Consider the following 10217-nt stretch of genomic DNA (forward strand, 5'->3'; position numbering starts at 1 on the left):
ACATAAGGTAAAACTTTCATTATTGCATCCTAGGTTAGTAATCTTGGCAAGACTTTGAGAGAATAAGCAGATGGTTTCATTTGAGAGATGGGATTTTTAAATTAATAGTCCAGGATTTGAATTTCAGGTTGGCACTTTACTATGTGGGAAAATTTCTTAACAACTCCATGTCTCAGTTTCACCATATATAAAAGTGAGGCTAATAACACCATCTTATTAGGGTGGTTATGAGGAGAGTACATAATAAGTTTATAATTGTTGTTACTGATAATAATATTATTAATTTTATTAAGACAAAGCATAGAATGATAACCCACTAAAATCCTCTGCTGTTGAGTCATTTACAACACACCCCAACCTTGTAGGACTGAGTAGAACTGCCTCATAGGGTTTCCAAGCACCTTTGTGGACAAAGACTGCCTTACTGTTCTCCTACAGGACGACTGATTGGTAGGTTAGAATTGCTGACCTGGTTAGCAGCCAAATACTTAACCACTGTTCCACTCGGGCTCTTTAGAATGGCATGATGATGGTATTATAAGCAGACAACTTTTTAACTTTTTATGATGATTTACTTTTAATCTCATAGCTATCTTTCAACAATCTAACCTTTATGAGAAACTGGTTGAAATTGTAGTTCCCAAAGGCATCCTGAATTTAACCAAAGGCAGGTGTGTGCATACATGCATGCATATTGTTGTTGTTGTTAGGTGCCATGGAGTTGACGCCAACTCATAGCGATCCTATGCACGACAGAACAAAACTGTCTAGTCCTGTGCCAACTTCGCAATCCATGCTACACTTGAGCCCATTGCTCTTGCCACTGTGCCAATCCATTTTTTGGAGGTCTTCCTCTTTTTTCAGTGACCCTTCACTTTACATAGCATGATGTCCTTCTCCAGAGGCTGGCCCCTCCTGTGTGCATATGTGTGTGACTGAATTGATCAAAATTACTTGACATAAAGCCAAAAGGGCTAAGTCTGTTTTTATAAAATCTAGCACAACAGAATATAAGCTGTGAACTCAAAAGATAGTACAAATTTAGAAGAGAAATTTTATTTTAGTGTACATAATTCCTGCAACTTGTCTTTACAGTTATGTGTTGTTGTATATGCTCAAGAATAAAACACTTGTTTATTTCTGAATGAACAGTTAAATGGTTTAGTTAGTTATAAAGATAATGAAAATCTTCTAATGCACAATGTCGAATCATAAGAAGAGTTCTCCATGTGCATTTTCTTCTTACTTTGCTTTCCAAGCTATGAAAATATTGAAAAAAATATCAAGAACCACTGGAGCAAAATGGGACAGTTCCAGTTTTAACCAGTAGTTCTGACATGTGGTCAGCTTGACGTTTCCTGCTATACTCCTCTGAGCTAGAGAGAGGGAACCAAAATTGCTGATATCCTGACCTGACTTCGTCACCCATTCTTGAGCCATACACACCAACACATCCTGTGCACAACCTACTCTGCCTCTGTGGAGAATACTCCCAGTTGTCAGCTGACCTGCATGGGAGGGTAGCTTCAATTGTTAAATGTTAAGACACCACCACACTGTATTAAACTGTTAATTTTACTGTTAATTTTACTTCATAGAGTAATTTTACATCATTGTTAATTTCACTTCATAGAGATTGGCTTTTAAAGTTCTAGTAATGACGTTCATTGACAGCAAGTGATTGTTGCGGGCTGGTTAGTAACTAACAAAATTACCACCTCATGGAAGTATCATACAGGATGATAACACATCTAAAAAATAAAGGATTGTTTAGTACTATGATGCTTTGGATATTGTACTAGAAAATCTATCAGAAGTTCTGAAGTGTATATGGCTTGTCTCCTAATATCCATCCTGATAGATTTTTAGAACTTCTGAGACTGTGGTGCTTTCAAGTAAGCACTGGACTGCTAACCACACTCTAAGCAGCCACTCCTTGAAACCGCTATACAGAGTCACCATGAGTTGGGCATCCTAACTTAATACTCTTGGCCTCAGTTTTCTAAATCCATACAATTGGAACATTTCTTAATTTTTTAGATGCCATCATTTTAATATGTAGACTTCTCTAAGTAGACTTCTCCACATGTCCACCTGTTGGTTCATGAGTTATAGTAAATGTTTAACGCGCATCAAAATTTCCACAAGTATTTAAAGCAATAGTTTAAGGTAATTGAACATTTTCAGTTGGTTAGTCTTTCAGAAACACAGTGATGTAAAGAAGTGATAATGTAAAATTGAAATGAGTGTACATATTATAGCGGGTTGTATGTTGGGCTGTTAACCGCTGGGTCAGCAGTTTGAATCTCCAGCTGCTCCTTGGGACAAAGATGAGGCTTTCTGCTCTTGTAGAGGATAACAGTCTCAGAAACCTTATTTAGGGTTTCTATGCGTCAGAACGGGCTCATTGGTACACAACAACAATATCAACAAACATCATCTAAACATCAGATGAGAAGATCAATGAAAATTTTGATTATTATAGAAACACTGTGAATGTACACCATAATAGCCTTTAGGTGTTTCCAGAAGTCTGTTACGTGATATATCAGCTAAATCATTCCTTTAACCAGCACTTTCCTTTTATAAAACAAACATAGCAAGAGTTTAAAATGTCCTTATTGTTGCCCTTCTTCTTTTAAGATCCTGATATGTTTTTATAAATAAGTTCTTCGAGATTGCTAGGAAGGAACTGGAAAGCTCCATTGCATCTGGAGATGCAATAAGAAAGCTTCCATGTGCTTTAACAATTAAACATTTCTTATATCATTTCTTATAACTTCATAATGGACACGAAAACAATTCTAAGATTCTATAGCACCTGGTTTTAAGAGAGAGTTTATTACAAATCTAAAGTTTAACTACAATGAAAGCACACTTCATTGGCAGTGTCCTTGCCACTCTGCCCACACTTTTCTTGCGCTCTCTCACTCCGTTTTGAAATACCTTTATGGAATTTTGAAATGCATTACTTGCGTAGTTCTTTGAAGCTGCATCACAACTACCAGAAGAGTTATGAAACATAGCTCTGCACTTCCCATTAGTTAGTGCTTGAACATGTTGGCCCCAAGATGCGTGTATATCTGTTGCCTAGGTACAGTATGGTATAGATTTTCACTGTAAATCATAGATACAAATAATTTCACAAGCAGGAAATAATTATGACTATTAGAAGAATACAAAGAATCACTCACTGGATCTTGTTTGGAAGGAATCCCTTATGGGGGGCTGTGAGTATTAACTGTGTTTTTATCATTTCCATTTCTGAAATGTTTCAGCTTAAAATTTTTAAATGCTGATTCAACAAAGTGTAAGCACAGCTAACCTATCTGCTTTGCTGTTGACTAAGGAATAGTAAGAAATAATTTATATCATTATTGAAAAATTATTCTGTATCTTGGCTATGGCTTTTGAATAAAGGTGTGGTTTTTCAGGCAATTAATTGAAGCTTGTGTCTTTTTGTGGAGTTCAAAGTACATCAGTGTTCTTTGAGAGCAGTGACAGTGACCTGTGCTTCAAGTGCCATCAATGTTGACCTTTCTCACCTGAGTCTTTTTAGTATAACCTCTGTCTTCCTATCTCTAAATTTCATTTTGCTGCCTTTCTTTTGTTTCTAATAAAAAATGTAGGCCTTTCTCAATTCATTAAAACTTAATTTGTGTCCATTATATTCTCCAAGTTGTCAGGATAAAATCCTTTGTACTTGTAAAGCATTTACAACATATATTGGGAATACATACATTTAGCAATTTCTTGAAATAATGTTATTATAACCTGAAGTTTAATTGGCTTGATAATATAGCTACAGTAATCCTTCCTTCATTGTAACTTTAATATTTCATATTCTTTTTTATTCAATTTTAAAGTCAATTTTAGATGAATGTTCAAAAAAACCTGTTTAAATCACCAGGTATTTTAATTGTATTTTTGTTGTAAGGGAGAAAGAAAATAACTATTAACCATAATCATACCATCTAAATGTACATACTGTTGACATTTTGGTGGATTCCACTTGATGGAATTTAACAACAACAATCCTCTTTGTATTCTTTTGTTTGGTTAAGCCTTCATGGGTTATTGTGTTTTGCTCCTTTTTTTTTTTTTTCTTTGACTTCAAGATGTCAGGGAATTTTATCTTTTCTTTGCCCTCACACAGTCTTCCCTTTGCTAGTTTAGCTGGTAATCTAACTTTTAATGAACTGACTTTTCTATACATATGAGTATAAATTTTATTGAAAATATACTTTATGCAGAAATAATTATTTCTGTTAGATTTGGGGGAATTTTTAAATTAAGGAATTGGTTGCTATTCATTTTCAGATTATTTAAATTTTTATTTTGAAAAGAAGTCAAAGTGATGTTTATTGCAGGACATGTTTTATTCTCTAGTAACAAATGTTGAGTATATTCATTTTAAGACAAGTAGAAAACTAAGAATTAGGCTAAAAACCATACTAGTACTAGCCTCTTTTATGTATCTGCCCCCATTTTTTCTTTTTGTATTTCATGCATCTCAACCTGCCATATGCTCCTCTTCAGAGTGGGTATACAGTGTACACAGTGTTCTAAGGATCCACTTTGAAGTGGAACCAATTGGACAACTGCCCTGCCGTTTATACCCATCTTGTCATTTCTCTGGCCATTTGCTTAATCTTTCGGACTCATTTGGTCTTCTGGCATTGGAGCTGACAGCTGCAATTAATTGCATATAGGATTCACCAAGTAGCTTACTAGTAAAATGCCATGACCAAGGTGTGGGTGGTTTCCCTGGTGACTGACTTGACAGTTTTGTTTATAGTATCACAGTGGGAATGAGTAAGTGTATGAAGTCTACATTGTAGAATTTGTATAAAATCCACATTGTAGAATTGGCATAGTGTTTTAAATTCCCATACAGAAAAGATGCAGATTTATTTAACAGGTTAGGCAAATATATTTATTTTATTAGAGTGGAGTTTATGTATAAAAGGGTGATAGAAATGACATTACCTAAATTCCACTGAGCACCTATCAGAGACAGTGTTTTTTTCTATAGACATTATTTCTAATCCTCAAAATATCATTGTAAGGTAAGTGATATAACTCTGTTTTTCAGAAGGAGAAAGCAGGCTTAACGAGGTAATTTACCCACATCCATATATATTATTGGAGTCCTGGTATGGTGCTGTAGGTTAACGTGCTGGACTGCAGAGTCATTTGAACTGCAAAGTCAGTGGTTCAAGCTCACCAGCCACTCTTCGGAAACCCTGTACAGGGTCACTATGGGTCAGAACCGACTCGACAGTTCCAGTTTGTTTTGGCTCACAGTGACTCTGTATAGAGTTTCCAAGGAATAGCTAGTGCATTTGAACCACCAACCTTGCAGTTAGTAGTTCAGTGCTTTTGTACAACACACCAGGACTCCTTCTACATACATAGCTGATACTGTAGGATAAGTGGAGTCCTGCTGTGGTGCTGTAGAATAAAGTACTGGACTGCAAGGTCAGTTTGAACCACAAGGTCAGTGGTTCAAACCCACCAGCTACTCCTTGGAAATTCTATAAAGGGTCTCTGTTTGTTGGAACTGACTCAGGACACTTAATAACAACAACATATAAGTATTAATACTACAATTCAAGCTCAGGATTATCTAATTTAAAAACTTGTGGTCTATCTACTGCGCACTGTATTTTATTTTTTTTTAATAATAAATAGTATTTCATTTCCATTTTTCTATTAATGAACATCGGCTATTTGACTGAAGATGGTGGTGGTTAGTTAAGTGCCGTCGAGTTGGTTCTGACTCACAGTGAATAGGGTTCACGAGGAGCAGCTGGTGGGTTTGAACTGCCAACCATACCAGGACTTCAGGTACTGTCGTGTTATTGTACATGTTTTTTGCTGTAATATTGGGACATAGGGTAGCATATGTTTAGCTTTAGAAGATGTCACCTAAAAGTTTCCATGTTGATTCTAATTTATGAACATTCCAGTTGTCCCATGTCCTTGCCAGTATTTTAAAAAATTTTTAGCCATTTGGTAATTGTTTAGTAGTATGATTTTTTTTTTTAAAGTTTTTAATATACTTGTCCCTGGTAATTGTTTTTATATTCTTATTAAATAGGTTGTAATGAAGTAAGTACTTAATCATATCTTTTGAACATTAAAAAATTTAGCTGCCTTGCTTATTTGGCAGAGCTTTTTATCTTGACATTAAAAGAATAATGAAGGATTAATCTGAACAAACTTATGCCAATAAATTCTACAACTTCATAAAATAAATCAATTCCTTGTAAGACAAATTTAACAAAATAATACGGAAGAATAAATAAAAAATTCAAGTAGCCCTATATCTACTAAATAAATTAAATTTGCAATTACAAGTCTTCCAACAAAGAATGCCATGCTGCTGCTGACCTGGGCCCATCTTTCCAGAACTACTATTTCAGGCCATAATATTCATGAGGGCTCACAATGACTTCGAAGCCCCATTTGATCATCTACACAAGACATAACATTTTTGGTAAATATTTGTTGAATGGAATTAATTGAGTGATACAATATCTAATGTGGAAAGGTCCCTTACCTTAACAAATGTAGTTGTTTTGTTTTTTTTACATTCATTCTTTGATAAGAAACTTTTGATCTGCCTAATTAATTTCAGACAATGTATAGAGCCACTCATTTAAGAATGTTGTTGTTGTTGTTTAGTGCTGTTGAGTTGGTTCCAATGTATTGAGACCCTGTATAGGGTTTACCAGGAGCAGCTGGTGAGCTTGAACCACCGACCTTGCCATTCAAATGACTTTGCAATCTGACGCATTAGCCCACAGTGCCACACCAGGATAGAAAGCTGTAATTTCTTCCATTTCTCATAGTCTGTAACTATATAGAAATGGCTCAGGGTTTTGCTTTTTTTCTGGGGTGGGGTGGGGGTAATAAAAATTTATTACACAAACAGAGTTTTACTACTAATGAATACAGACAGGCTAGGACACAATGGTACTGGATAGAGGACAGCTAGCTCTTTGGAGAGTGAAAAGGTTTGGGTAGCTCTGAGCCTCGTACCACACTGATTCATCATTCAGATTAGGAGTGGCAGCAGGGCATTGAGCGACTGCCTTCCCTGTCTGATTTGAGGCGTCAAAAGATGCCATGCCCAGAAGCAAGCAGCTGAAGACAAAGGGCTTCCTAAGATGGTCCAGGCCTGTCTCACCATTTTAAGCAACATGTTTAATTGGCTGATTTCCATAAACCATACACAAAGTTTCTAACCATCACAATTCAGTGAAGTATAAAACATGAAGTTACAGGCTGTGGGAACAGAAGGAGCACCGGGGGTCGCACCTTCCTTTCCTGGCGGCTCTGGGGGTAGGGAGTGGGGAAGACCTTTTTGTTTTTAAACCAAGCCCCTCATTTCAAGGTACAAAAGAATTATTCTGATTGATATTAAATTGTATTAAAACAAAATGGGCTAAAAAGCAAGTGCTGCTCTATGTTAGGGTATGGGTAGGAAGAAAGAATGAGTCCTTCAAAGCAAGGGTGGGGGCCAGTTGGAGAAAGGTTCTGTGGCTGTGACCTCAGGTGGTCACTCACATTGCTCCATTTTTATTTTTGGTGATCTCAGGAAGATCCAATTTTTCTTTCTTCCCCTTTGTGTTTGCTTGGAAATTTTGCCAACTATCCACACGACCATCTCGACTTTCTTCAAAGTTTTTCTGCCGTTCCCTTTCCCGTTTGGCTTTTTCTTGAACTTCAATCTCTTCTGCCCTTTGTCGCTTCCTTTCATGCATCTCTTTGGCCTCTCTTTCTTTCCTTTTTAATTTCCAGTTCAGCAAAGAGCTTCATGATCTGTTGTTTATACACAGCTGTTTGAACAGCTCAGGATCATCTTCCTTTACATTTGTAGGTTTCCCTTCCTTCTTTACTTTTTTCTCTCTTTCACAGTGTGTTCCACATATTTTTTTTCCTTCCTGAATTACATCCAGGGCCCTCTTCTTTTGATGACCAGTAGCAACTTGTAAGCTTTGTCCACAGCTTCAAAAGGTTTTTGTGCTATATCAGCATCATCTTGATTTTTGTCAAGATTCACCAAGATAGATACCTGCCATAATCTCTTTTTTATTTCCTCATTTGTCACTTCAGGATTTATCTGAAGAACCTCAAATGGGTTCAAATTGAAGTAAGAGGAAACAGGATGGGTCAATCTTTCGATCTGATTTTTGGAGGTTAGGACCGAATCTCTCTTCTCTATTTGTTTTGCCTCACTATAGAAGGTCATAAACGTATCCTCTGTGCCGCCTCCGCTGCCCAAAGCCCCGCTCTCCCCAGAAGCCTCCATTTCCCTAGCCCAGCTGCTGCGTCTCAGTGTTTTTGTTTTTTTGGATGGACATATAAATTATGTTGGGTATGCGTGTGGGTTATATTCCCAGGTATTTTTCTACTTTAACTTAACTCATTAAAGACTATAGGATTTATGATTTTAAGAAAAAAAGTAGAATTGATCTTTAGCGCTGTAGGATAAGCAACCTACATGGTTGGCAATTAAACCCACCAGCTATTCCTCAAAAACCCTATACAGGGACACTATGAGTTGGAACCTACTAGAGGGCACTTAACAACAACATATATATGTGTATATATATATACATACACATAAGTAATGTGTGTGCTTATGTATGTGAGGAACCCTGATAGCGCAATGACTAAAGCACTTGGCTATTGACCAAAAGGTCGGTGATTTGAACCTACCAATGACCCCACAGGAGAAAGAGCTGGTGATCTTCTCATGTAACAGCCTAGGAAACTCTATGAGGTGATTCTACTGTGTCATACAGAGTTACTATGAGTTGAAAATGGATTCAGTGGCACTTAACAACGACAGCATGTATAGATGTAAGAATGTATATATCAAACCCAACCAGCTGCTATCTAATCACTTATGAACTGACAAACTATTATGAACACTTGGGTCTGCTATCGCTGTTTCAGTTTTCAAGATTAAAACTCCGTAATGTGAGCTCATCACAATGAGGTTGGAATTTGGACGACTGCTAGGCTTAGGTCCTGAGGTGAAGTCTCCATCAAAACCAAGGAAAGTGGAGATCTGGCTTCAAAATCAGTAGGCAGTCACTGTCCAGCAACTCTGCAGGACAAAAAAGTAATAGTAAGATGTGGGACTGGGGGACTAGGAAAGGAAAACCTCACAAAGTATTTCATCTGATTTACAGTTTTACTAAGGCTAGAGGGTGTTATTGTTTGCCTTGGAGGCAATACTGACTCACAGCCAGCCTGTGTGTGTCAGAGTAAAACTGTGCTCTGTTGGGCTTTTAATTGATGATTTTTCAGCAGCGCACTCCCTGGCCTGCCTGTCTTCTGAGGTGTCTCAGTGTGGGTTTCAGCTGCCAACTTTACAACTAGCAGTCAAGCATTTAACTATTTGCATCACCCAACTGTCGGCCTCCCCTTTTCACGTATAAAGCCAGTGACCTATTAGATCCTAGGCTTCAAGATCTTCCCTTTGCTCCTCTCTTGTGGTGGAAAAGTGTAGTATTCTGATAAACCAGGTTCATCAGTCCTGGGTCATCGGTGTACTGCAGGCCAGTTCTTGGAAATTGGAAGCACACCTGCCTTTACTTTTCTCAGAGACATGTTGCTTCAGTTCCTCAGGAACTTCTTACCCACCGTCTATCCCAACAGCTGAGATGGGTTAGTAACATGGCTCTATGGTCATTTCATTGCCTTCATTCATTCCCCATCATTTTTGCTTTTGTTGTTCTTTTCATTTGTTCTTCCAGTAATGATTTACTGGGCACCTACTATGTGCCAAGGAGTTCTGGTATGGCACTGTAGGAAAAGCACTGGACTGTGGACTGTATGGTAGGAAGCTCAAACCCACCAGCTACTCCTCAGAAACCCTGTACAGGATTGCTGTGAGTTGGAACTGACTTGATAACACTTAACAGCAACTATGTGCTGAATGGTTTAAAATTAGGAAAGATGTGTCCAGGGTTGTATGCTTTCACCATACTTACTCAATTTGGATGCTAAGCAAATAATCTGAGAAGATGGATTATATAATGATATCAGGAGTGGAAAAAGACTAACAACATGTGATAGGCGGATGATACAACCTTGCTTTCTGAAAGTGAAGAGGACTTAAAATACTTACTGATGAGGACCCTTTGGTCTTCATCAGTAAGTATTTAACTACAGCCTTTAGTATGGGTTGCACCTCA

At 37.4% G+C, this 10217-nt stretch overlaps 1 pseudogene; it reads right to left on the reverse strand.

The window, feature by feature from the left end:
- Positions 1-7567: 7567 nt before the first annotated feature.
- Positions 7568-8326, reverse strand: LOC102831448 (annotated as a pseudogene).
- Between the last annotated feature and the right edge of the window lie 1891 nt (positions 8327-10217).

The sequence above is a fragment of the Chrysochloris asiatica genome, unplaced genomic scaffold (genome assembly GCF_000296735.1).
Source record: "Chrysochloris asiatica unplaced genomic scaffold, ChrAsi1.0 scaffold00299, whole genome shotgun sequence".
NCBI classification, from domain to species: domain Eukaryota; kingdom Metazoa; phylum Chordata; class Mammalia; order Afrosoricida; family Chrysochloridae; genus Chrysochloris; species Chrysochloris asiatica.